Raw genomic sequence first — 26,931 nt, 5'->3', positions numbered from 1 at the left:
GAGTAGCTGTTGTTGTGGAAATGTTAGCTGTACTGGTACTCACGGGTGGTGGTAGTATAGCTACACGTGGTAGTGCTAATGTTGTAGTCATAATGATAATAGCATCGGTAATGTAAGTAATTGTAGGATAATGGTCATGTCAGTCATTGTAAGATAATGGTACTGTTAGTCATTGTAAGATAATGTTAGTCATTGTAAGATCACAGCCATACTTGAGGGACAAATGATCTCCTTCTACAACTAGCTAGGTATTTACTTATCCAGGTTCCCACGGGCTACTTCCCAGGCATCCCTCTCTCCTCGGTCCTCAGTGACGGTGGCCATCTCTGCAGTGCTTGGAAAGAAAGAAAGGAAAAAGAATGACTGATTTCCAGCGACCCCCCCCCCCCGACATGTTCCCCCATCATCTTATCAGCAGCCCGAGGCACTTTTCCACAGACCAATGGGGGTCTCAAACTTGTTCCTCTCAGAAGCACGTCCCACCTGGCCCTGTGGTCCCGGGGGGTCAGTGTGTGTGGAGCGAGGCTGAAGGTGGGGATTTGAAGCGGGAGGATACAGAGATGTACCCAGAGGGGCCCTCAGCACCCTGAGACTGGTGATTGCATTGCCATCACTAATATATGCTAATGCATTCATCTCCAAAAGCGCCCGTGATTATTTAGAGTTCCTCAGCAACTGTTTTAGATTTCGCTCTCTTGCCTTTTTATGCAAAGACCCTTTTTTTCTCTTTTCTCCATCGGCAGAGTGCACTTGCAGAGTTGTGGGAGATAAGGGGGGAGAGAGTAGAAATTTAAAAGATCATTGAATACTTTGCCCTCTATGTTAATGTGCCCTTGATGTGAGAGTGAATGCAAATAAAAACATGTCTACTTTTTGGGTCGGAAAATAGGAAAAAGGGAGATTTTATTCACTCACATGTTGCAATTTTGCTAAATTCTGATGGGAGGTATATACAGTAATAGATTAAAAAACAAAATCCATCTTCTTCTTAGCCTTTTAAATTGCCTTTTTGTTTTATTAACAGGGTGATTGCACTCTCTCCCCTCATCCATAAAAGCTAGTGTGTCTCTGTTTGTGTTCTGAAACCGACACCAGTTGTCTCTGGTATTGGGTGAAGCGTGCATCATCATCGTTGTGATGCTGCTGTGCCGTTCCGCTTTGCTATCTGAGAGGCTTGTGTTCCGACTGGCGTTCCGACTGGCGTACTGGCTGGCCTGTATCCTGGCCCGGCTGCGGTGGTGCTGTGAAGCAGCACCGTTGAGGGGATATCAGCGTAATACCAGACTGAATATGTTAGAGCATATTCCCACTAATCCTGAGCACGGTGTAATCGGAGGAGACTGGGGCTCTTTACTCTGACAGGCCCGTGCACACGCACACGCCAGGGGACCACATCACCGGGGAGAGGCCAGTGTGTGTGTTTGTGTGTGTGTGTCTCTGAGAGGGCGGTGGATACAGGGAGGTAGAGGAAGAGAGTGGTAAGGTGTGGAGAAAGGCGGTGAAGGAAGGAAGACGGGAAGAGGTATGAAAGAGAGGAGAGGGGTTGAGGGGAGGAGAGGGGAGGTGAGGGCAGGAGAGAGGAGAGGAGGCTTGCTTAATGTAAACAGAGTGAGGCACAGGGAGGGGACAGAGGTTAGCCTGAAGACAAGCAGAAGAAAATGAGCTCGAGCGGAAAAATAAATCAGAAAAATTAAAAAAGGGAAAATAGACAAAATCACAGAGAGATTTAAAAAGGATTTGGAAAGCTGCAGGGATTTGCAGAGAATTTGGAGAAGATGTATGGAAATGATAGTGCTGCCCAGATGCGCTGCAGAGAGCAGCATCTGCAGCATTAATTACAATAGTACCTCCTCTCCCCACCCCACCAGCCCACCCCTGCTTCTCCACCACCTGTTTCCTTTCTAGGGTACTCGCTGTACGTGAGTGAAATCCAGGAATCTGCTTCCATCCACCAACCGCCACGCCTGATGCAACTGGAGAGTAAAGCCCAGGCAGGGACAGGCATGCCTCCCTCCCTATATCTCTCCCTACCTCTCTCTCTCTCTCCCTCCCTCCATCTCTCCCTACCTCCCTCCATCCCTCTCTCCATCCCTCCCTCCTGCCTCTCTCCGTCAACCCCCAGCGGGTGTCTTGATGTCCAATTTATTAGGTTGTGATACACAGAGTAAATAAAAACTCTCTTTCAACTGAAACGCTTTAGCCCTGTGCTGTGCTAGGCTGTGCTTTATGTTTGTCCTGCTGCTGAATTGAGTTCAGTGATTCAACCATAGTATCACCGATGGAAAGATTGCCAGGACCTGTGCAGTGAAACACTTGTTTGTTGTGTGTGCCTATGTCAGTTCTAAGATGTGCATCTATGAAAATTGCTATGTGGTGTTTTTATCATGTATAGCTATTAATCACAAAGATTACATCTGCTAAATAGGGATTGTTTTCATTCCCCTTTCATGTAATAGGAGAGGTTAAACACTGTTTTACGAGATTAAACCTAACAAAACATTAATACGACTACACAAGCCTAAACAACCTTCAGATTGTGGGTTTGAGAGGCAAGAGTTGTAAGAGGCATCATACCCAGATAGGGCAGTAGGGAATGGTAAGCTATCCAATGTCCAGAGGTCAACACAGCGTTGTGCAGTGTCAGGGGTCTTGGCAAGAAAGATTTGCAAAGAGGATTTGTGGTTGAAAAGCATGAGATCAACCTTAAAAGTTGGCCGATTTCTCTCTAAAGTTAAACTGGTAAAGGCCTTTGGGCTTATCTGAATGGATCCCGTAGCTGGGGTGGGGGTGGGAATGAGGGACGGGGGAGTTGAGAAGGCTTGACAAGCTTCTTAGCATCAAAGATCTCTACATCACAGAGCATACTCTGACTGTTTCGCCCCTCTCCCTATTTTCTCTCCACTTTCCTGCTGTCCCCAGCCACTAATGTTTTTTTCAACAGATCAATTAAATAATTTAGTGTCAATTTAGTAATTACGACCACTGATTCTGGATAAATGGTATGGATTCCAAAAGTCATGGCCTGGTCCGACCCGTGTCAGTCAAAGAGAAGGGAAGTTAAGAAACAGAAACTACAATCAGCACATCTCCTCTCCATTCCTCCAAGACAGACTGCCAGTCTGTGCCTCTTTCCTGCTGTCATCTCCATACCTGCATGCCCCTCCCTTCATCACAGCACCCTGGCAGGGTTTAGGTAGATGTGGGGTGCTGAGATAGAGACGGTGGCCAAGGACAGTCGAGATGGATGCGAGAGCAAACCACCGTGAAAAATAATAATAACAGTAATACTAACAAATAACAAAATAGCGATAGCGAGAAAGAGATAGAAAATTGCATTTGCTTTTTTTCCCTCTTCTATCTGACCTCCAGCTGAGATTTGGATGCATTACTTCTAGCGGTGATGTCGGGATCCAAATAGCTACAGCGAATAAGCAAGATTAGTGATTTGGACATGCCAGTAAATCTTATCATATTGGAGCAGAGAGGGAAGCAGGGAAACAGGACCAAAGCAATGGGGTCGGCAGAGGCCAAGACACAGGCAGAGACGGACGCATGAAACAATCTATTCTTTTCTTGTTTCTACTCTCGTCTTTTGTTACTCACACTGGAGAGATGGAGAGATGGAGAGATGGTGATACTATATTCCGGCAGCAGAAATTGCAACTTTTGTTCTCCACGGGCTCATGACTTGGTCAAGTCCTCTGTTCGAGATACAGTATTTCCACTCTCAGTGTGACAGAGGCGTACTGTGAAGAAGTGCTGGGAGGCATCATCTCAGAGAAGCATGGAGAGATACACCCCAGTGGAGGTTCCGTCTCATTTTTCTTACCGTATCAAAAAAACATGTCTTACCCCAAGACCATCATCAAAACCTCTTTATAGAATGAAAGAGCAAGTGAAAACAGAGCTCATTGTCAAAAAACTATTCTGCCATTGCGTTTTCGGTTGGTTGTTTCATCAGTTGAAGTTGCCAGTTGATGAGGACAATATGGGCTGGCGATAGGGAATTTGAGGAGGGTCTTTGAGCCCAGATTCCAGCCTAATTGTCTTGCTCAGTGTAAAAGGATACGGCACAAAGCCTCGTGACGTTAAGCAGCCTTGTGTCAGATTGGAGGCTTAGCTAGCGCCCACCACCCGGGTGGTATTGGGCTGTGGGGAACGGATGGATAGCACACTTGGGCAGCAGGGTCTGTTACTGACTGTGGGCACCAGTGGTGCAGATGGAAGATCAGGAGTGGGATTGGAGTGATTCCTGATGGAGAGAAAATGTCAAAACAAGTCCAACTAAATCATCAGTTATCAAGGCAGATATTTTGGAGACTATCGCCAGATGTAGAAATTGTTCAAAGGGAAAATTAGATATGGGATTTGGGGTTTTGACATACTGTAGAATCATCACTGTCTATACTTAAGTATACTTAAGAGTAACAACAAGGGGTAATCGCGATAAGGATTTAGGTCTGTCACCGTGTCTTGGCATTAGTACATGAGGGTGAGGGAACAGCAATATCTTTGACATGAACATGAAAAAACAGATTATGAAGAATAACAATCTGGGGCCCTCCCTGCTACATGCAGGGATGACAACAAAAAGGAAATGATAAAAATACAGATTTTTCTGTTTCTCTGTCGGTGAACAGACGTTGATCTCTTCAAATCCCTGTGTATCTCATGGTAAATCCTAGTAATGTGGATTAGGACCTGTTCAAATATATATATATATATACAGTATATATATATATATACAGTATATATATATATATATATATATATATATATATATATATATATATATATATATATATATAGTTATATCACAGGAACAGATTGGGCCAGACTTCCCTACAAAACAAATCCTCACAGATACATGCCCGGGAAAAACAGGAATTACTCAAAATTAAGGCTGAGAATAGCAACAGTCCATGTCATCGCCCGTCATGTCTGCCTAGTGCCTAAAACACGCACAAATTCACTCACTCACACATACAAAAACACTGACACACACACACTGTGCAGGCCTGGAACACACCGTCCCAACCATTTAATCCAGGCTCTCCGTAGCCTGCGTCACCTCCTGTCCATTAGGGCGAGCTTTTCTCCCAGCATGCAACCAAATCCCCTCCACTTTGGACTCATCACTGTATAAAGAGCCACAGCTGCTCCGCTCTGTCTCACTCAGTCACACTGTGATGTGGTCACTCTCTCTCTCTTTCAGCTCTATTTTTCTATCTCTCTCTCTCTTTATCTCTGTAACTCACTCTGTTTCCTCTTTTCTTTTCGTCTCTCTCTCTCTCTCTCTCTCTCTCTCTCTCTCTCTCTCTCTCTCTCTCTCTCTCTCTCTCTCTCTCTCTCTCTCTCTCTCCCTCTCTCTCTCTCTCTCTCTCTCTCTCTCTCTCTCTCTCTCTCTCTCTCTCTCTCTCTCTCTCTCTCTCTCTCTCTCTCTCTCTCTCACTCTCTTTCTCGCTCTCTCTTTGCATACACACACACATAGAGTTGAAGTTGGAAGTTTACATACACCTTAGCCAAATACATTTATAGTCAGTTTTTCACAATTCCTGAATTTTATCCACGTAACAATTCCCTGTCAGTTAGGATCACCACTATATTTTAAGAATGTGAAATGTCAGAATAATAGTAGAGAGAATGATTTATTTCAGCTTTTATTTCTTTCATCACATTCCCAGTGGGTCAGAAGTGTACATACACTGAATTAGTATTCGGTGGCATTGCCTTTAAATTGTTTAACTTGGGTCAAACGTTTTGGGTAGCCTTCCACAAGCTTCCCACAATAAATTGCGTGAATTTTGGCCCATTCCTCCTGACAGAGCTGATGTAACTGAGTCAGGTTTGTAGGCCTCCTTGCTCGCACACACTTTTTCAGTACATAGTTTCTGGAATGTTCTCCGAAAAGAAAAGAAAAACACAGACATCCACTACAAACACTATGTTGTAGATATGTCAATATTCCCCAGAAGCTGGAGAAATAAATAAATGAGGAGTTCCATCCCCGCCACATGCGCTGAACACCTGCTCGATCCTGGGGACTTCTGTGTACCAAGCTGTGTAGTTTTTATCTCCAGAATAAATAGCAGGTGAAAACGTGAGTTTTCTCCCGACTCTGCAAGGAGCCACAGCTCATCCCACCGGAAGCGCTCAGCATCTGTCGGCCGACAGTGAGCATAAGGCCCCAACACTGCCCAAATAATGACTAGACCAGATCACTGCGACTTAGGCCTCTAAAACCTGTTTAGGATAATATCTGTAAATATATTGCAATTGTCCCCAGTAATTCGCTGGACTCTTTCCCCCCTGGGATATCCCTATCTGATACTGTTTGATCCCAAACTGGATTATGTGGGACTAATACACGCCAATGCCCTCCGTTTACAGTGTGTGTGTGTGTGTGTGTGTGTGTGTGTGTGTGTGTGTGTGTGTGTGTGTGTGTGTGTGTGTGTGTGTGTGTGTGTGTGTGTGTGTGTGTGTGTGTGTGTGTGTGTGTGTGTGTGTGTGTGTGTGTGTGTGTGTGTGTGTGTGTGTGTGTGTGTGTGTGTGTGAAGGGTGGAGAGGAGGTAGAGGTTACAATACAATATTATATTATAATATTACAGCAGACGGCCATTTAGGCAAGGTAACATTGTGTGAGTGTGAGACCGGGTGAATGTGTGTACTAATCTGTATGATGTGTTTGCCTCAGATGATATGTGTGTGTGTGTGAATGTATACTGGTGTGTACGTGTGTAACTGTGTGTTTGTACTGACCGAGAGCCGGTGAAGGTACTGTATGTGTGTTGAATATTAAACTGCAGGAGATCTTGTAGAGCTCTGATAAATGCATTTATGGAAAAGTCAGCCCGGCTTTATCTCGTCATTGCAAGTTAGATCGCCAGATAAAAGAATTGGGGCTCCAAAAATATAAATAAAAAATCAGCGCGTTCAGTACCTGCTCCGCGCTCCCCTCCCAGCCCACATTCTGCTGCTCATCAGGATGGCCCCTATCACTAACCCAGGGCTCTGTTCAGGCCCCTATCACTAACCCAGGGCTCTGTTGAGTCCCTATCACTAACACAGGGCTCTGTTGAGTCCCTATCACTAACCCAGGGCTCTGTTCAGGCCCCTATCACTAACCCAGGGCTCTGTTGAGTCCCTATCACTAACCCAGGGCTCTATTGAGTCCCTATCACTAACCAAGGGCTCTGTTGTGTCCCTATCACTAACCCAAGGCTCTGTTCAGGCCCCTATCACTAACCCAGGGCTCTGTTGAGTCCCTATCACTAACCCAGGGCTCTGTTGAGTCCCTATCACAAACCCAGGGCTCTGTTCAGGCCCCTATCACTAACCCAGGGCTCTGTTGAGTTCCTATCACTAACCCAGGGCTCTGTTGAGTCCCTATTACTAACCCAGGGCTCTGTTGAGTCCCTATCACTAACCCAGGGCTCTGTTGAGTCCCTATCACTAACCCAGGCCTCTGTTCAGGCCCCTATCACTAACCCAGGGCTCTGTTGAGTCCCTATCACTAACCCATGGCTCTGTTCAGGCCCCTATCACTAACCCAGGGCTCTGTTGAGTCCCTATCACTAACCCAGGGCTCTGTTCAGGCCCCTATCACTAACCTAGGGCTCTGTTGAGTCTCTATCACTAACCCTGGGCTCTGTTGAGTCCCTATCACTAACCCAGGGCTCTGTTGAGCCCCTATCACTAACCCATGGCTCTGTTTAGGCCCCTATCACTAACCCAGGGCTCTGTTGAGTCCCTATCACTAACCCAGGGCTCTGTTGAGTCCCTATCACTAACCCAGGGCTCTGTTGAGTCCCTATCACTAACTCAGGCCTCTGTTCAGGCCCCTATCACTAACCCAGGGCTCTGTTGAGTCCCTATCACTAACCCATGGCTCTGTTCAGGCCCCTATCACTAACCCAGGGCTCTGTTGAGTCCCTATCACTAACCCAGGGCTCTGTTCAGGCCCCTATCACTAACCTAGGGCTCTGTTGAGTCTCAATCACTAACCCTGGGCTCTGTTGAGTCCCTATCACTAACCCAGGGCTCTGTTGAGTCCCTATCACTAACCCATGGCTCTGTTTAGGCCCCTATCACTAACCCAGGGCTCTGTTGAGTCCCTATCACTAACCCAGGGCTCTGTTGAGTCCCTATCACTAACCCAGGGCTGTGTTCAGGCCCCTATCACTAACCCAGGGCTCTGTTGAGTCCCTATCACTAACCCAGGGCTCTGTTGAGTCCCTATCACTAACCCATGGCTCTGTTCAGGCCCATATCACTAACCCAGGGCTCTGTTGAGTCCATATCACTAACCCAGGGCTCTGTTGAGTCCCTATCACTAACCCAGGGCTCTGTTGAGTCCCTATCACTAACCCAGGGCTCTGATGAGTCCCTATCACTAACCCAGGGCTCTGTTGAGTCCCTATCACTAACCCAGGGCTCTGTTGAGTCCCTATCACTAACCCAGGGCTCTGTTCAGGCCCCTATCACTAACCCAGGGCTCTGTTGAGTCCCTATCACTAACCCAGGGCTCTGTTGAGTCCCTATCACTAACCCAGGGCTCTGTTGAGTCCCTATCACTAACCCAGGGCTCTGTTCAGGCCCCTATCACTAACCCAGGGCTCTGTTGAGTCCCTATCACTAACCCAGGGCTCTGTTGAGTCCCTATCACTAACCCAGGGCTCTGTTGAGTCCCTATCACTAACCCAGGGCTCTGTTGAGTCCCTATCACTAACCCAGGGCTCTGTTGAGTCCCTATCACTAACCCAGGGCTCTGTTCAGGCCCCTATCACTAACCCAGGGCTCTGTTGAGTCCCTATCACTAACCCAGGGCTCTGTTCAGGCCCCTATATCTAACCCAGGGCTCTGTTCAGGCCCTATCACTAACCCAGGGCTCTGTTGAGTCCCTATCACTAACCCATGGCTCTGTTCAGGCCCTATCACTAACCCGGGGCTCTGTTCAGGCCCTATCACTAACGCAGGGCCTTCAGTGATATGATGCCATTCTCCTTTTGGAACCTGATGGAATGACTCAGACATTCCCCTGTATTGTTCTGCTATGGGGATGTAGAGTACAGTACATGTACTGGTAGCTACTTCCTCACTGTTATCTACTCTACCTCTCCCCATACGCAGAATACTTTTTCATAACCTAAGGCTGCTGTGCTGTGGCACAAACATTTCATATAACCTTTTGCTGTGGAGGAAATATATTCAAGCAGAATACCTTGAAAGCATTTAACCCCAGTCTCTAGCGCTTTTATATTCCCTCTCTGAGCCTCACTCACACTTCCTCTCTCTCAGCATCTCTTACTCATTCTATAACAACCCGGTACCTCTCTCTTTCTCTATATATATCTCCTTTTTTACCTCTCTCTGTGTCGTTCCACTTATCCCTGGTTCTCTCTCTCTAGCTATCTCGCTACATCATCTCTCTCACTCTACATCATCCCCTCTCTCTCTCCATCTTTCTCTTTCTCTCTACATCTCCCTCTCTCTCTCTCTCTCCTCCTCCTCATCTCTCTCTCTCTCCAGTGTGCAGGCAGAGCCAGCAGACGGGGTTTCCAGCCTTGGCCCCTGGGGGTGTTGCTGATGGAATGTGTTTGGGAGGCCTGCAGCTTCTCTCTCTGAGCCGCATGGAAAACGGTCCCACTGGGGTCTGGACCAGTCCCTGTTTACAGCACAGAGGAGAGGCAGCACCATGGAATCACCACCGGCCATCCTAAACACCCTACAAAGATAGGTCAGTTTTACTGCTGGATGAAGAAAGAGAGAGAGAAAACCTGCCAATGGCTGAAAGTCTGCTGGCTTACATCCAGTCACGGTGGAAGTCTCTTTTTTAATTCCTGTTTCATGTTCTCCGACATGATAATTTAATTTATGAGCATGACAGAGGAAGAGATGCCTTTATACTCACAGTAGACATATACACAGACACACCGAAATATAGCAGCCGCTCACAAAGGCACTGGCGAAAGCCTACAATGGAAATATACAAAGTAGCACACACATGCACACACACACAATGCTGTCACAAATTGCTGCTAATTCTCTCAGGCAGAGATGTCAGGAGATTAAACTCAGAGTAATTTACAGTATTTTTGGGTGAGACCCACTGTTTTACACTGACTTCCATTTAAAAATCTAATTTATTGATTTTCACAATTGAGTTTTTCCGTCGGGTGACCCCAGCAGTTAAATATTCATAAGCCATTAAAAATAAAAGATGCACATTTTGTACGTTTGACCTGCTGTAAAATACAGCACAGTGTATAATATGCTCAATCCAGTGTACTGTCCCACTCTGAGGTGAAGCGGGTGCTGCGCAGGCGGAAAAACAACATTACCAACTTGCATGTTCCACGTTGATTAGAACTTGATGAAAGAGACAATGCAATCTCCGCATTTGGCAGATAGAGTGCCGGCAAATATCTTCATAACATTACCGTTGTTGATGTGGTAGTTTTATAAATGCAGATTCTGAAAATTGTCTCCCAGTATTGCATTTAGATAAGATAACTGCACAGAGCAATACAAAAATGTAACTTGGAAAAGCTATAAAAACATTTAATTAAAGACCTACTGCTGTTCAGACAACTGGGGAGATAGAACAGGGTGTATGCCTTGAAAATCCCTTTAAAGAGAGAGGGAGAGAAAGAGAGAGAGAGAGAGAGAGAGAGAGAGAGAGAGAGAGAGAGAGAGAGAGAGAGATGGAGAGAGAGAGAGAGGGGAGACAGCGAGAGAGAGAGTGAGGGAGAGAGAGAGAGAGAGAGAGAGAGAGAGAGAGAGAGAGAGAGAGAGAGAGAGAGAGAGAAAGAGAGCGAGAGAGAGAGAGAGATGGAGAGAGAAAGGGAGACAGCGAGAGAGAGTGAGAGAGAGAGAGAGAGAGAGAGAGAGAGAGAGAGAGAGAGAGAGAGAGAGAGAAAGAGAGAGAGAGAGAGAGAGATGGAGAGAGAAAGGGAGACAGCGAGAGAGTGAGGGCGAGAGAGAAAGGGAGACAGCGAGAGAGTGAGGGAGAGAGCGAGAGAAGATAAAAGAGTGACAACATAGGGGTGACTTTTATTCCCCGGGTAAAGCTGGGTAAATCTGACCTGTCTGAATCCAATATAAAACATTAAGACAGAATGAAACTCAAATCCTCAATGCATCACTTTTGTGAGAGGGAAAATAAGGGGTAAGCTTCGACTTTTTGCCCTCTGTTTCAATTCTCTCTTCTTCTCTATTTCATTTCTCCAAGTAGCTTTTCATGCTTCTGCCATTGCAGGAGAGTGGGGCGAGCTGGCACAGTGTGAGTCTACCCATCTTGAGAAATGATGCATTGGACGCGACGCTCCCTGCTGAAACCATGCTGGGACTGAGCTGTCAACTGGGACGCGGCCCAACTCTAATCAACCAACACCAGTTTAAAAGTAGCCATGGTTAGTTTTACAGGGCTGCACCCGAGGGAGGACTTGGAAGGAAGGACCACTTGGGCTTTTCAGTTGAGGCGGCGAGTATAGTCGCCAGTCACCAAGCGCCAACCACTAGCCCCTTGTAGGAAGTCAAGGGAAGGTGACGAGAGGGGAGGAAGATGGGGGAGGAAAGGGGAGGGGACAGGAAACATGGTTTAGGGAGAGACGCCTACCCTTAATTAGGAGCCTCATCAGGGGACATCCTGGAGATATGAGCTAATGTGTGTGTGTGTGTGTGTGTGTGTGTGTGTGTGTGTGTGTGTGTGTGTGTGTGTGTGTGTGTGTGTGTGTGTGTGTGTGTGTGTGTGTGTGTGTGTGTGTGTGTGTGTGCGTGCGTGCGTGCGTGCGTGCGTGCGTGCGTGCGTGCGTGCGTGCGTGCGTGCGTGCGTGCGTGCATCTGTTAGCAGATGGAGGCACGCTGAGGTTATCTCTAGGGCCTACGGTGAGAGGCAGACAGAGGATATATTGACTGACAGAAAGAGAACAGACAGACAGACAGACAGACAGACAGACAGACAGACAGACAGACAGACAGACAGACAGACAGACAGACAGACAGACAGACAGACAGACAGACAGACAGACAGACAGGCAGACAGCGCTAGCTGCTCATAAGACCACAGCAATAAAGACAACACCCAGGAGGATCCTCATCATGGTTTGTCATCTTAATAGTCAGCCTCCCCTCCTTCTTCCCCCCACATCACCCTTGTCCTCAAAAACACACATCTTAATAACCACCCCTCCCCATCATCTCCCCATCAACGTCAAAAGCACAGCCTCCCCCACCACCAGCACTACCACCCCCTCTCCCCCCCCCTATTCCAGTTCTCCTTTTATCCTCGTAATTTCATACTGATCCCTGATTTCTACTGTAAAGCCTTCTCCAGTAGGATAAAATGATATGTTTTATTGTCAGGTACACCGGATAGGTGCAGTGAAATGTGTTGTTTTACAGAGCTATAGTAGTACAGGCAACCCTGGAGGATATTAGGGTGAAGTGCCTTGCTCAAGGGAATATCAACACATTTTTCGTCTTGTCGGCTCAGGTATTTGAACTAGTGACCTTTAGATTACTGACCCAGCACTTTTACCGCTAGTTTACCTGCCACCCTAAACACCTTGAGGTTAAAGAATACATCTCCTGATTATGCTTAATTAAAACAGGGCCGCAAAACAAGTGGTAACATGGACTACAACAGGAGAAAAGCAAGATAAAAAAACTAGTGGAAGAAAAACATCATCCAGGGGCCATGTTGATTTTACAACATTTACAAAAGATCAACAACATATTATTGAGTAATTTATATGTTTTGCAGCATGTACAAATACAGTAATCCCCCAAAATAATTTGTAAAAATATTTACACCAAAAAATACTCACAAGATCTTTTCAAACCTATTACATGGTCACTGTCGCCTGCACCACATGTCCTCATACTAGTTGTTGCCATGGCTGACAAGTTGATTCCAGAGAGCTAGGATCAACTAGGAAGTCATGTGACTCAGATATCTGTTATATGATACTATTGACTATTTCATGTTGGGATGGAGTCAAGATACTTTTTGGAAAACAAGTGGTAACATTGACATAATTACCTACGAGAAAACAACAACATCATAACAACTAGAAAACAACATGGGAACAACAATTGTCTAGAGGATATAATCAGTTGATTGTTGAGGATAGGACTCGCGTGTTATCTCCATGTGATTCAGAATCCAAGAAGAGAGAAGAGATGCCGTTAAAACCACTGCAGAAATCACTGTACTCTCTCTCTGATAAAGAGAAATGAGCAGTATCTCTGTGCTGTACACATGAGTTATATTGTATTCACTATTAGCCAATAGATTCAGTGATTGTAATGCTTACTAAGAGTTTCTCAAGCCTGAAGTGAGCCAAGCAGCTATCGTAAATCAGGCCAGCATGGATTAAGTCCAGCTAGATGATCATATCAGGGAACCCTCTCTCTCACTCAGCACCTATAGCTGGCCGGCCCCAGCCCGGCCCGACATTCAGATCTTCTGGCTCTCTGGCATGGGGAGATTTGACACGGAATGCTGACTGGGAGAGCAAATCTGCCCCTGATTCCCATGCCTTCTCTTAATAAAGTAGGTCCTAATCAAGCAGAGCCAATCTGGGAGAAGAAGGAAAACAGCCTAAAAATAAGGAAACAGCTAATCAACAAAAAAGACAACAGCAAGAAATCAAAAACGTATCGTTGTTCCATCTTTGGATGAGTCACAACTAAATGCTTCCAGTCTGATCCGTAGCGGTGGAAATGAGCCTGCGAGCCAAGAAACAGCATTGTCTTTTGGATGAGGGGTTATGAGAAGAAAGCCCCTTGTAGCCTACATACAAGAGTCGGCATGGCGCACAGCTCTCAGCAAAAAAAATAAAACAGGAACAGTGAGCCGGTGTAATCCACCCAAGACATAAGCTGGGGGGTGTAATTGAAGCAGCGCCGACAGGAGCACAAAAAAACACAAGATTGGAGATTGAAGGGGGTGTGTAGGGAGGGGGCAGGGAGAAACGATGGCAGGCGCCACCAGATGGTTCATTTCCTGTTTTGTTTTTTAGGGACACGGCAAGGCCAGGGTTATAGCGTCACTGCTCCCCGGGTCACTTGTTCTCTCTAAGATGCAGGGGTAAATCCACACCACCTTCCCGCGTAGCGTTTCTCCAAGAGTATCGGCATCCGTGGTTAGGCCAGTTCATTTCCTCCCAGACACCGCGTTTTCCCTCCTCTTCCCTTCCTCTGTCCTTCCCGTCCTCTGCTGTAAAAACCCTGCATGCATGCACCATCTTTTGCACCATGTCCTCTCCTCAAAGATTCCAGAGCACCTTGAATGTGTCTCTCCGGAGAGCGAAGAGTAAAAAGAGGGAGAGAGGAAGAGGGAAAAAACAGCAGAGGAGAAATGGAGAGAACGAAGGAAGGAAGGATGAATGTTGGGGGAAAATAAGCAGGTTGTTTTTTTATAATGTTTGCAGTCTGTCCTTTTGATGTACACACCAAAACAGTCTGGAGCCCCGAGCCGCCAATCCCACAATCCCACAATCCCACAGGCTGATGTGACAGTCGGCTTGGCAGCCGCCCCACAACAGGCCAGACTCACCCCACTCCTCCTTCTAACTATCCTCCGCCCCGTCCTCCATGCACCGCTCCTCGCCATCCTCCTGCCTGGTGTCCCCCGCACCTCCTCCTCCCTCTTCCCTCACTACCCATCCTCCTATCCCACATGCCAGCTCTCAGTTTGCATTCCAGGATCAAACCTCACCACTCTGCCAACCGCTCTCCCCACGATGCCAATGCCTTGGCATCGAGCAGGAGCCATAAAACTGGCACACAGTTGCACGGCGGATACCGCTGCCCGCTTACACTCAACTTTATAAAAAAACAACACCGCCAGAGAAGAGGAGGGGAGAATCCTCTTTGTGTTGCTGCTCCATTTAAAGCAGCCCAGAGCTGACTGAGACAATAACACAACATGGCTGTGGAGGCTGTGGTGCTGGAGCCCGACGCAGCGGAGCAGCACCACCAGTCTAATGCAGGCAGGAGTCAGGAGCAGCCTTGCCAGACAGAGAGAGAGGGATGGCACCCCATCTAAACCCAGACACCTCCCAAACCAACACCCAATTTCACGGAGAAATTCATAACGATAGTAATGCATATGCTGAATAATAATTGAATAATAATAGTGATTATGATGAGATGGGCATCATAATAATGACGGGTATATATAGTCATTATATACAGCAGTTGCTGGCAGGGGTGTTTGTGATCATCGCCGTCATTGTTCTTTATTGTCTGTCACGGCCATTAAGAGGCGATGAAAATCAATCGCGGGTGCCCCGCTCTCCCTGCGGCCTGCCAGCATGCCTCGCTCCCTCGCTGCAGTGCTCCCTCCCGTCCAGAGCTCTTGAAGGCGGTGATGGCTCTCCGCAGAGCCCCCCTTCCCCTCTCCTCCCTCTCTATCTCCAATCCCTCCCTCCCCTCTCTCCAACACCACTACTCCTCTATACTCTGCCGTGGGTTGAGATAGCTATCAGGGCGAGGCACGCTTTTAATTGATCTCGGTCACAGTTTAATGTGAGGCGCGGATTAGCTCTTATCACCGCCTGAGAGAGAGGAGAGAGTTTTTCGGGAATTGGAGATCACACTCCCCAATGTTAAAACTCCAGCGCCCTCCTTGAAATGGATGCTCTGGCTCTGGAGCGACCCACATAGACAGGAGAGAGAGAGCCGGCTGGGTGGTGGGAGCAGGAGGAACAGGGGACATCAGGCTGGGCCCTTATCCCAGTGTCGGTGTGATGTGTTGAGGCTGGCTCTGGGCTATTTATGGCCTAGTGTGGAGCTATAGTGTGGTGCTGGAGCTGGGCCTGTGGCTGTTTAATCACCAACTGTTATATTAGTGGAATTTATAGGACAACCACTTCATATGGAGGTGAAGCATGGGGAGAGATGTGGCTGGGTGAATCACCAGAGAGCCACTGGGGACCATGGGGACGGCCAGAAAGCATGTCTGGGACTGGGCCGTGCTCTCTATCTCTCCCATCCGTATTGGCATCCATCGTCTGAACTCCTGTTCAATCATACTGCAGTTGTTGCGATTCCCCTTGGTTCAATAAACCGGCAGATAAATAAAGTACAGGGGAGAGCGGACGACGTTAATCAGCGAATTACACAGGTTCAGAACACGGTTGAATATTATGAACATCCTGCTGCGACCACCACACACACTCACATCAGTGGAGGCAAAAATGACTTTCCTCTTTTTCTCCGAGGTGAATTTCAAAGTGCTCCTCCACTGTAGTTTAAATGCCAGGGCGACATGAAAAAAAAGAACAGAGTAAATGCGGCGCAGTGCGCCAACTGGTAGGGATTCAAACTGAATGAGGGGAACGTCATTACAGCTGAATAGAAATGGCAGCTTCCTTGTTTTGTTATTTTCAGTAAGCAGAAAGAGTCCCTTTTCAAATAAGGGAACGTTGTGAAATTCTCTGTCAAACGAGCCGGAAAAGGGAAAGACAATGAAAGGAGGAACAGAAGCTTGGTTAACAGAAGAGTGTGTGACATCAAAGAGGACAAAAGGAGGGGAGGATGTGGGGATGAGGGAGGAATGAGGGAGGGATGTGGGGGTACATCATCGTTGGTGGTAAATCTCCTTTAACACAACGTCCTGGTGGGATTTCGGAGGCCTGTTAATACAGGGAAGAAACTCTTTTTCCATTTGGGTTCATTTAAATGTGGTTCATTGATAGCAGAGTCTGGCGGCTCGAGGGGCTGCAGACGAGCAAAACAAATCCAGCTACCCCATGGATCCTCTGCCTCCTCTCTGCCTCTTCTTCCGCTCCTCCGCTCCTCTACTCTCTCGCCTCTGAGGGTTTCCTCCTTCAGAGCGTCTCCACTGACAGTAGACTATAGTTCAACAGCCTCTTTACAGTCCCTCCCTCCGCTTTGCTCTGAGTTCCCCAGACAACACTTAGCCCTGAGGATGTATGATGAATCAGTGACAGCTTGATGTTCCATCCGGCCCATGGAGGAAGGGGGAGAGTTGAGGGAGGAGGAGGAGGAGGACTGTTTGGACTGGTGTCAGGCATTAGATTAACTTGTAAGACTGAGTGTCAACAGTCGATAGACAATACCATCCTCGGAAAAAGACAAGAGATGTTAAACAGTAGCATACATGTAATCAGGTCTTATTTTAAACGACAAACCACTCATTGGGGATAGGTCGCCCAATAAATCCTGATCCACAAGCTATTGATCGTCAAATTGTATAAGCAAATGAAATGAAAACCGTTTTACGACTCCCAATATGAAGCATTAGGGCTCATGCACTAACACACACACAGGTTTATGAGTACACGCCAAATGTCTCGGCACCCTCCGACTTCCCCCACCATAAAAATATATTTATGAGAGCATCAGGCCATTGAGCCATGGCATTGTTTGCCATTTTCTCTTCGCTTTATGATTCCATCAATGCTTCAAGATTGATTTGGAGAGCTCCTACTGAGTCACCCTCCATAAGGAATACATATAATTCCACAACAACACGTATCTTTTCTTTATCAAACATACACTCATACTATTACCAGCCCTCAGCAACAAACTAAACCATCCTGGAAAGAGAAAGGATTCTTTGCTTGGGAAGATGGAGAGGTGGGGAGTGGGGGAACGGATGTGGCTGAGTGAGTGTGTTTGGCCAAGTTTCTATTTTTCTTCACCACCACATACAGTGCTAGCAAACACAAAGTGTTTTTCCTCGCAACAGAGAAAGCAACAGACTGGCACATCAAGGGACACTGCCAACTGAACAATCACCAATCCAGGCTGGAAATTTTCACCCAGTCGTTTCTAATGTCCGTGGCGGGCCAGATGCTCAGAGAATATGCAGGGCAGTCAAACACAGAGAGGCCCAGGCTTTGAACCTGAGCCCAGTGGAGAATTCCTGGGCATCTCTCCTTGCCTGCTTCTGTGTACCGGTATTTTAGTGTGACTGACTGTGTGTGTGGGGTAATGGGGTGTATACTGTATGGGGGATGGTATTTTGTGCGTGCGTGTGCGTGCGTGTGAGTTCGTTCAAGTGAGCATATCAAATCAACTTGTCACATGCGCTGAATACAACAGTTCTAGTAGTCCTTACAGTGAAATGTTTAGTTACCAGCCCTTAGCGAACAATGCAGGGTTTTTTAAAAGTAAGTAAAACAAGGAAAAATGGTAACACAATAAAATAACAATAACGAGGTTGTGGGTAACGAGTCAATGTGCAGAGGTAAGGGTTAGTCGAAGTAATCAAGGTAATATGTACATGTAGGTATGGATAAAGTGACTATGCATAGATAATAAACAGAGTAGCAGCAGCGTATGTGACGAGTGTGAAGGAATGTGAATGTGTGTGTGCGTGCGTGTGTATCTGTGTGTGTGTGTGTGTGTGTGTGTATCTGTGTGGCGTAAATATGCATGAGTGTGTGTGTTTTGTGTGTGTGTGTCAAAGCCATGGGTGTACATGACACATTATCACAATAGGGGGATGAAGGGGGAGGTGGAGCATCGTGGGCCTGGTATGTGAGGGCTTCTGTTCAGTCGAATCCCCTTCCTGGCAACAGGGGTCTCTCTGGGCTAGGCAGGACCACCATCGTTACATCCACGCACTCACACAAGCAGATGGCTAAACAGATGATCTTCGCTCATCCCACTCATGGCCATCCATATTTATTTCATGATGGCTGTGCCCAGAGTCCCCCTCTGACTATCACTTCTCCATGAGTGCTTTGGTAGGAGGAGGCTGCTGTCACACAAGCCTTTGGAAAACAAAACTAGCGTGAAAGAAGAGGAGAGAGACAACAGAGAGAGAGAGAGAGCGTGTGAGAGAGGGTGTGAGAGAGAGAGAGAGAGAGAGAGAGAGAGAGAGAGAGAGAGAGAGAGAGAGAGAGAGAGAGTGAGTGAGTGAGTGAGGGTGAGAGAGAGAGAGAGAGAGAGAGAGAGAGAGAGAGAGAGAGAGAGAGTGAGTGAGTGAGTGAGGGTGAGAGAGAGAGAGAGAGAGAGAGAGAGAGATAGAGAGAGAGAGAGAGAGAGAGAGAGAGAGAGAGATGGGGGGGTGATAGAGAGAGAGAGAGTGAGAGAGAGAGAGAGAGAGAGAGAGAGAGAGAGAGAGAGAGAGAGAGAGAGTGAGTGAGTGAGTGAGGGTGAGAGAGAGAGAGAGAGAGAGAGAGAGAGAGAGAGAGAGAGAGAGAGAGAGAGAGTGAGTGAGTGAGTGAGGGTGAGAGAGAGAGAGAGAGAGAGAGAGAGAGAGAGAGAGAGAGAGAGAGAGAGAGAGAGAGAGAGAGAGAGAGAGAGAGAGAGAGAGAGAGAGAGAGAGAGAGTGAGTGAGTGAGTGAGGGTGAGAGAGAGAGAGAGAGAGAGAGAGAGAGAGAGAGAGAGAGAGAGAGAGAGAGAGAGAGAGAGAGAGAGGGGGGGGGGTGATAGAGAGAGAGAGAGAGAATATAAAACACCAAATAATGCATGCAGAGCAGAATTAGGTCAATACCCGCAAATTATCATTATTCTACAACCACCTAAAAGGAAGCGATTCCCAAACCTTCCATAACAAAGCCATCACCTACAGAGAGATTAACCTGGAGAAGAGTCCCATTAGCAAGCTGGTCCTGAGGCTCTGTTCACAAACACAAACAGACCCCACAGAGCCCTAGGACAGCAACACAATTAGACCCAACCAAATCATGGGAAAGCAAAAAGATAATTACTTGACACATTGGAAGGAATTAACAAAAAAACAAGCAAACTAGAATGCAATTTGACCCTAATCAGAAAGTACACAGTGGCAGACTACCTGACCACTGTAACTGACCGAAACTTAAGAAAAACTTTGACAATGTACAGAGTCAGTGAGCATAGCCTTGCTATTGAGAAAGGCCGCCGTAGGCAGACCTGGCTCTCAAGAGAAGACAGGCTATGTGCACACTGCCCACAAAATGAGGTGGAAACTGAGCTGCACTTCCTAACCTCCTGCCAAATATATGACCATATTAGAGACACATATTTCCCTCAGATTACACAGATCCACCAAGAATTTGAAAAACAAACCAATTTTGATAAACTCCCATATCTACTGGGTGATATACAACGGTGTGTCATCACAGCAGCAAGATGGGTGACATGTTGCCACAAGAAAAGGGCAACCAGTGAAGAACAAACACCATTGCAAATACAACCATATTTATGTTTAGTTATTTTCCATTTTGTACTTTAACTATTTGCACATGGTTATGACACTGTATATAGACATAATATGACATTTGAAATGTCTTCATTCTTTTGGAACTTCTGTGAGTGTAATGTTTACTGTTCGTTTTTATTGTTTATTTCACTGTTGTTTATTATCTACTTCACTTGTTTGGCAATGTTAACATATGTTTCCCATGCCACTAAACTCCATGATTTGAACTGAATAGAGAGAGAGGGGGATAACATTTGAGAACTAAAAGAAAAACAATGGTGCTGGCCTAACAGTCGCCCGTCAAAGTTCTTAAATAACTTCACATTGATCAAAGAAAGCGTAGTTCTGAGCTAGTGCTGATGACTAAGGCCCTGGTCGATGCTGGTTGACATGATTTATACAGCTTCCTGGAGTGCCAATAAATGAAAAGACTGATTTGCCCGGTGTAGGAATGGGGTGGAATGCCTCTGCACTTGCTCCCTTTGATCTCTCCTGGTACTTACTGAGGAAATGAGCAACCTTGCTGCAGACAGTTTCTCACTGAGAGACCCATACAATACTACCCGGTCCTCCTGGAAAATGTCCAAAGCTAAAAGGACCAAATTGGTCGGCACCGATGGTGTTTAATGAAAGCTGGAAGGGGCAATTTTTTAAGTCCGTGTAACGCAGATTGTGGCACGTTGATATGGTGTAGCTTTTTGCTGAGGTGGGGAGAAAAACATAATTTTTGCCGGGCACTCAAGTGATATTTATCGATACTTTTTTACTTTCTGTCCAGATCTGAACATTACATTTCAGATTTATTTGCCCATCATCACATCTTTAAGCAACCTCACCCTCACCCTCCTCCTCATCCTCTCTTCCTCCCTCTCCTTCGCTCCTTTTTATGGGAATGTCTCAGCACATACTTTTTCGCCTTACTAGATCTGGCAGCGGTCCTGGCCGATGGATGATATTTAGGTTGATCATAGGAAGTGACATGCAGGGTTTCCCCTGAAGCCAGTGGCTGAGTGAGCAACTCAATTAACAGCAAACCGCCTCAGACAGGGTAGGCCTGATCCCTGGGAGCTCTGGGGAGAGGGAGGGGGAGGGAGCTCAGCTAAGCACTGCTTGTCCTCCCTCCACCCTTCGTGGGCAGGGGATGGACTGAGCGCTGGGCCTGGCTGGGCCTGGCTGGGCCTGGCTGGGCCTGGATGACGGTCTGAGCCTAAGCCATGGGGCAGGGTGACAGTGTGCTCCAGTTGTTCTGATGATTCACCATGTCCTCCTACAGGGGGCCCGGGGGCAGCACATGCCACACGCATAGATGACTGGACAGCAGCTTTGTTCCATTATCAATGGGCCGGAGGGTGTAAGCGAGCATGAACATCACAAGCACCCCGTAGCGAGCCCCGTTAGACCTACAGAGGAGACATCCGGTGTGGTGAGAGATAAGGCCAGTTTATGGCTGTCCAGCCGTGACACAGATAGGGCTCAGGAGTCTGAGAACAGATAGTTCGTTTTATCCAGGGTTCAAAAAAGGGAGCCTAGAGTCAAAGTGCAATCCCATCCTATAGCATGGAGCCAATAGGAAGTGCAGGCACCCACGGGCAGAGCAGACCCAGGATTAAAACCAAAGGTTACTCAACGACATCTAAGACATTCTGTGTCTCTGCGTCTTTTCAGCAGAAGGAGACACCACAGGATCAGGACCTGTGAGGGCAAAGCCTTTAAAAACAATGTGGTCTGTGACATATACGTCCCCTAAACAGACTCAAATACAGCAATCAATCACACTGCAGCATATCTGACTGGCCTCTGTCACTGCTCCCACCTCTCCTCTCCTCTCCTCTCCTCTCCTCTCCTCTCCTCTCCTCTCCTCTCCTCTCCTCTCCTCTCCTCTCCTCTCCTCTCCTCTCCTCTCCTCTCCTCTCCTCTCCTCTCCTCTCCTCTCCTCTCCTCTCTCCTCTCTCCTCTCCTCTCCTCTCCTCTCCTCTCTCTCTTTCCATGGTCTACAGATATTGCCTACAGATGAGTGCAGCAGTAGAGGACTCGAACATGTCCCTCCATCCCTCAATCCCTCCATCCCTCGCTCCGTCCAACTAAACTACCTCCTAGTTCCTCTGGTCTAGTTGCAGTGGCGATGGCGGAGGGCAGGCCCTGACCTGCAGATGCTCCAAAAGGGTAATGAGCTTCATCATGGCATGGGTGGCCAGGGTTCAGCTTCCTCCAACACATAATGAGCTCACTCTACTCACTTTTTAAACTGAAACCTCAAAAGGAGTTTTTTTCCCATTCTCTTCGTCGGCCAAATCTGGTAACCGAGGACAAAAAGTACAAGAAGTTCAGAAATAAAAAAAATCGCCTGAAGCTCGATGGTGATGACCATCAGTGAGGAGCAGAGCAGGATCAGAGCAGAGTTGTAAACATTATGAAATGAGACACCCGCTGACATTTTGAGGTCAGTGTCACTTCCTGCTCTTCAGCTCTGGTTCCTCAGTGTTTCTGATTGGCTGTATTAGCGAGAGGGGACACAGAGTGCTTACCTTGTCTCTAATTAACAGTGACAAACAATGCAACAAACAAAACAACATATGAGATGCATAAATCCTTTCTGAAGGCGCTGAGTGGTACAAACATGCTAGTCAACCTTCCCTTCTCCTCTCCCCTCTCCCTTCCCTTCTCCTCCCCCCTCTCCCCTCTCCCTCCCCCCAGCCCCTAGCCCCTGGTGACTGCTGTAATAAACTGGAAGGTAGACAGAGCTGGGATTTTGGCCATCAAACGCTTGTCATCTTCCCAGAGCAGGCATGGAACAGAGGTGGCCAAGGGAGACAGTTGTTGCCGCATTGTATTCTGAGACAGAGAGAGAGAGAGAGAGAGAGAGAGAGAGAGAGAGAGAGAGAGAGAGAGAGAGAGAGAGAGAGAGAGAGAGAGAGAGAGAGAGAGAGAGAGAGGGAGAGAGAGAGAGACAGAGAGAGAGAGAGAGAGAGAGAGAGAGAGAGAGAGAGAGAGAGTGGGGGGGGGGCAGAGGTGAAGAGGACAGTCACTCACAGTAGTGGGACATGTCAGGAGCAGACTCTGTCAAGCATGGACACCTGTGACAGCGGTGTCACACCCGGAGTGAGCCGACGTGTCCCCTGCCACGGTGGAGATTACAGTGATCACCATCCTCACTGTATGGTCCCCACATGGGACACTAGACAGACAGACAGACCGACAGGCAGAGAGAGGAGGAGATGGGATAGAGTCTCCCCTTTCATTGCAATGCTGCTATTTCTATTATATTCAGATAGGAACTTCATTGAGAATTCACTAGTTAAGTCTGAAGACTCCAAGGGGGGATGTCCTCAGGTGAATGTGAGAGTGGGTTTTTAGGGACGTGGGAAATTAAGTGCACTCATGCATACAAGAGTTGTTGGTAGAATCTTCAGCGGCAGAAGGATAGTCCACCTGAGAGCTCTCACACACTAGCCGAAAAAACAAAGTTAAGAGGGACACCTTTCCAAGTACCATTTATCCGTACTCCAGAATTACGTGAACAGCGCCTTATAATAACTTGCTGGGACAAGGAATACCAAAGGAGAGAGCCGCTGTATAAAGTCATTATAGAGACTTAAACATCTGTGGTCAGTGAGAAATTACTTCTCACAACCTTGATATTATCTCCTCATTTGAATCCCAAAGGGGCCTTCACCGCGTTGTTCCCCAGTTAGCCGTTAAAGGAACAGGTGTGAATGTGACCTGGTGGCTTGAATACTGAACCTGCCGTGCCTTCCATCCGGAGGTGCGGGTCCCCACGGAGGACAGGGGAGGGATCTGGGAGGGATCTGCAGCCACGGCCTTTCAGTCTCTCAAACAGACCCATAATGATGTCTCTCAGTGGGGCGCTGATTCCATCAGGGCTTTGATGTGACCGCTAATCGCTGATGACAGACAGGGCAGTGGAGGGAGACTCTTTCCTTTCCTCACCTCGTCAAATAAACAGAGAGATAGAGAAAATGAAGAAATTGAGAAAACTATGCAACCAAAAACGTAGAGACCCAGAAACGCCTTCAATATGGTGAATCACTAAAACAATACAGAAACACACTACGGGAAAAGAAGGAACAGCACGTCAGAAATCAGCTCAATGTAATTGAAGAATCCATCAAATCTAACCACTTCTGGGAAAATTGGAACACACTAAACAAACAATAACATGAAGAGGTATCTATCCAAAACAGAGATCTGTGGATAAACCACTTCTCCAATCTGTTTGGCCCTATAACCCTATAACAAAGTACAAACAGCAAAAACATGTACATGATAAAATACAAATCTTAGAATAAACTATTAAAGACTACCAGAACCCACTGGATTCTCCAATTACATTGAATGAACTACAGAACAAAATACAAACCCTTCAACCCAAAAAGACCTGAGGTGTTGATGGTATTCTAAATTAAATTATAAAATATACAGACCACAAATTCCAATTGGCTATACTTAAACTCTTTAGCATCATCCTAAGCTCTACCATCTTCCCCAATGACTGATCACTCCAATCCACAAAAGTGGACACAAATTTGACCCCATTAACTACAGTGGGATATGCGTCAACAGCAACCTTGGGAAAATCCTCTGCATTATCTTTAACAGCAGACTCATACATTTCCTCAGCGAAAAAAACTATGTACTGAGAAAATGTCAAATTGGCTTTTTACCAAATTACCGTACGATAAAAAAGCTTTTGACTCAATTTGGCATGAGGGTCTGCTATACAAATTGATGGAAAGTGGTGTTGGGGGAAAAACGTACAACATTATAGAATCCATGTACACAAACAACAGGTGTGCGGATAAAATTGGCAGGGCCGTGGGGTGAGACAGGTATGCAGCTTAAGCCCCACCCTCTTCAACATATACATCAACGAATTGGCGAGGGCATTAGAAAAGTCTGCAGCACCCGACCTCACCCTACTCGAATCTGAAGTCAAATGTCTACTGTTTGCTGATGATCTGGTGCTTCTGTCCCCAACCAAGGAGGGCCTACAGCAGCACCTAGATCTTCTGCACTGATTCTGTCAGACCTGGGCCCTGACAGTAAATCTCAGTAAGGCAAAAATAATGGTGTTCTATAAAAGGTCCAGTTGCCAGGACCATGAATACAAATTCCATCTAGACACCGTCGTTGCCCTACAGCACACAAAAAAACATTACATACCATGGCCTAAACATCAGCGCCACAGGTAACTTTCACAAAGCTGTGAACAATCTGAGAGACAAGGCAAGAAGGTCCTTCTATGGCATAAAACAATAATATACAATTCAACAAACTATAAAATACTATAGAATCAGTTTTAGACCCCATTGAGACTGCATGCAGAATTCGGCAAAAAATATTCTCGGTGTACAATGTAAAACACCAAATAATACATGCAGAGCAGAAAAGGGTTGTTACCGGCTAATTATCAAAATCCAGAAAAGAGACGCTTACAACCACTTAAAAGGAAGCAATTCCCAAACCTTCCATAACAAAGACATCACCTACAGAGAGATGAACCTGGAGAAGAGTCCCATAAGCAAGCTGGTCTTGGGGCTCTGTTCACAAACACAAACAGACCCCGCAGAGCTCCAGGACAGCAACACAATTAGACCAAACCAAATCATGAGAAAACAAAAATATAATTACTTGACACATCGGAAAGAATTAACAAAAAAACAAGCAAACTAGAATGCTATTTGGCCCTAAACAGAGAGTACACAGTGGCAGAATACCTGACCACTGTGACTGACCCACAATTAAGAACAGCTTTGACTATGTACAGACTCAGTGAGCATATCCTTGCTATTGAGAAAGGCTGCCAGACCTGGCTCTCAAGAGAAGACAGGCTATGTGCACACTGCCCACAAAATAATGAGGTGGAAACTGAGCTGCACTTCCTAACCTCCTGCCAAATGTATGACCATAGAGACACATATTTCCCTCAGATTACCCAGACCCACAAAGAGTTTGAAAACATCACAGCAGCAAGATTTGTGACCTGTTGCCAAAAGAAAGAACAAACACCATTGTAAATACAAGCATATTTATGTTTATTTATTTTCCCTTTCGTTCTTGAACTATATGTACATCGTTACAACACTGTATATAGACATAATATAACATTTGAAATGTCTTTATACTTTTGGAACTTTCGTGAGTGTAATGTTTACTGTACATTTTTTATTGTTTATTTAACTTTTGTTTGTTATCTATTTCGCTTCCTTTGGCAATGTAAACATATGTTTCCCATCCCACTAAAGCCCTTGAATTGAATTGAACTGAATTGAATTGAGAGAGAGAGAGGCCCTTATTGTGTTTCTCATGTTGCTGCCCCGCTACTGCAGGACCCACCCCTCACCACCACCAGCGGCTTTGGGAGGCTTGATTTAATCTGACCCTCACAGGAGTCGCTGCTAAATCCACATTAGCTGCTACTGCATTAACCAGAGAGAGGGATAGGGGCCTAAACTTGTTACGGTGATCTGGCGCTAGGCAGAGGACTTTCTCTCTGAGCTGATGGGAAGGCAACCTTTCCCTGGTACCATACGTACACATTCCTGGTTCACATACTACTCTCCTTCCTGTGTGCTGTGTTATAATGCCATGTCCCAAAATAATTCAAAATAATGCCATGCCATGTTTGAATATAACATTCAAACTGATGCTTAGGGACGCTTAAGGTCTGTCACATTGTATTATGCTGTCTGTATTACAAATATCGGGACACACACGCACACTCTCACCACCCCCCTTTGTTCCAA

Source organism: Salvelinus alpinus, chromosome 35 (genome assembly GCF_045679555.1).
Source record: "Salvelinus alpinus chromosome 35, SLU_Salpinus.1, whole genome shotgun sequence".
NCBI classification, from domain to species: Eukaryota; Metazoa; Chordata; class Actinopteri; order Salmoniformes; family Salmonidae; genus Salvelinus; species Salvelinus alpinus.
This window is presented reverse-complemented; position numbering follows the sequence as displayed.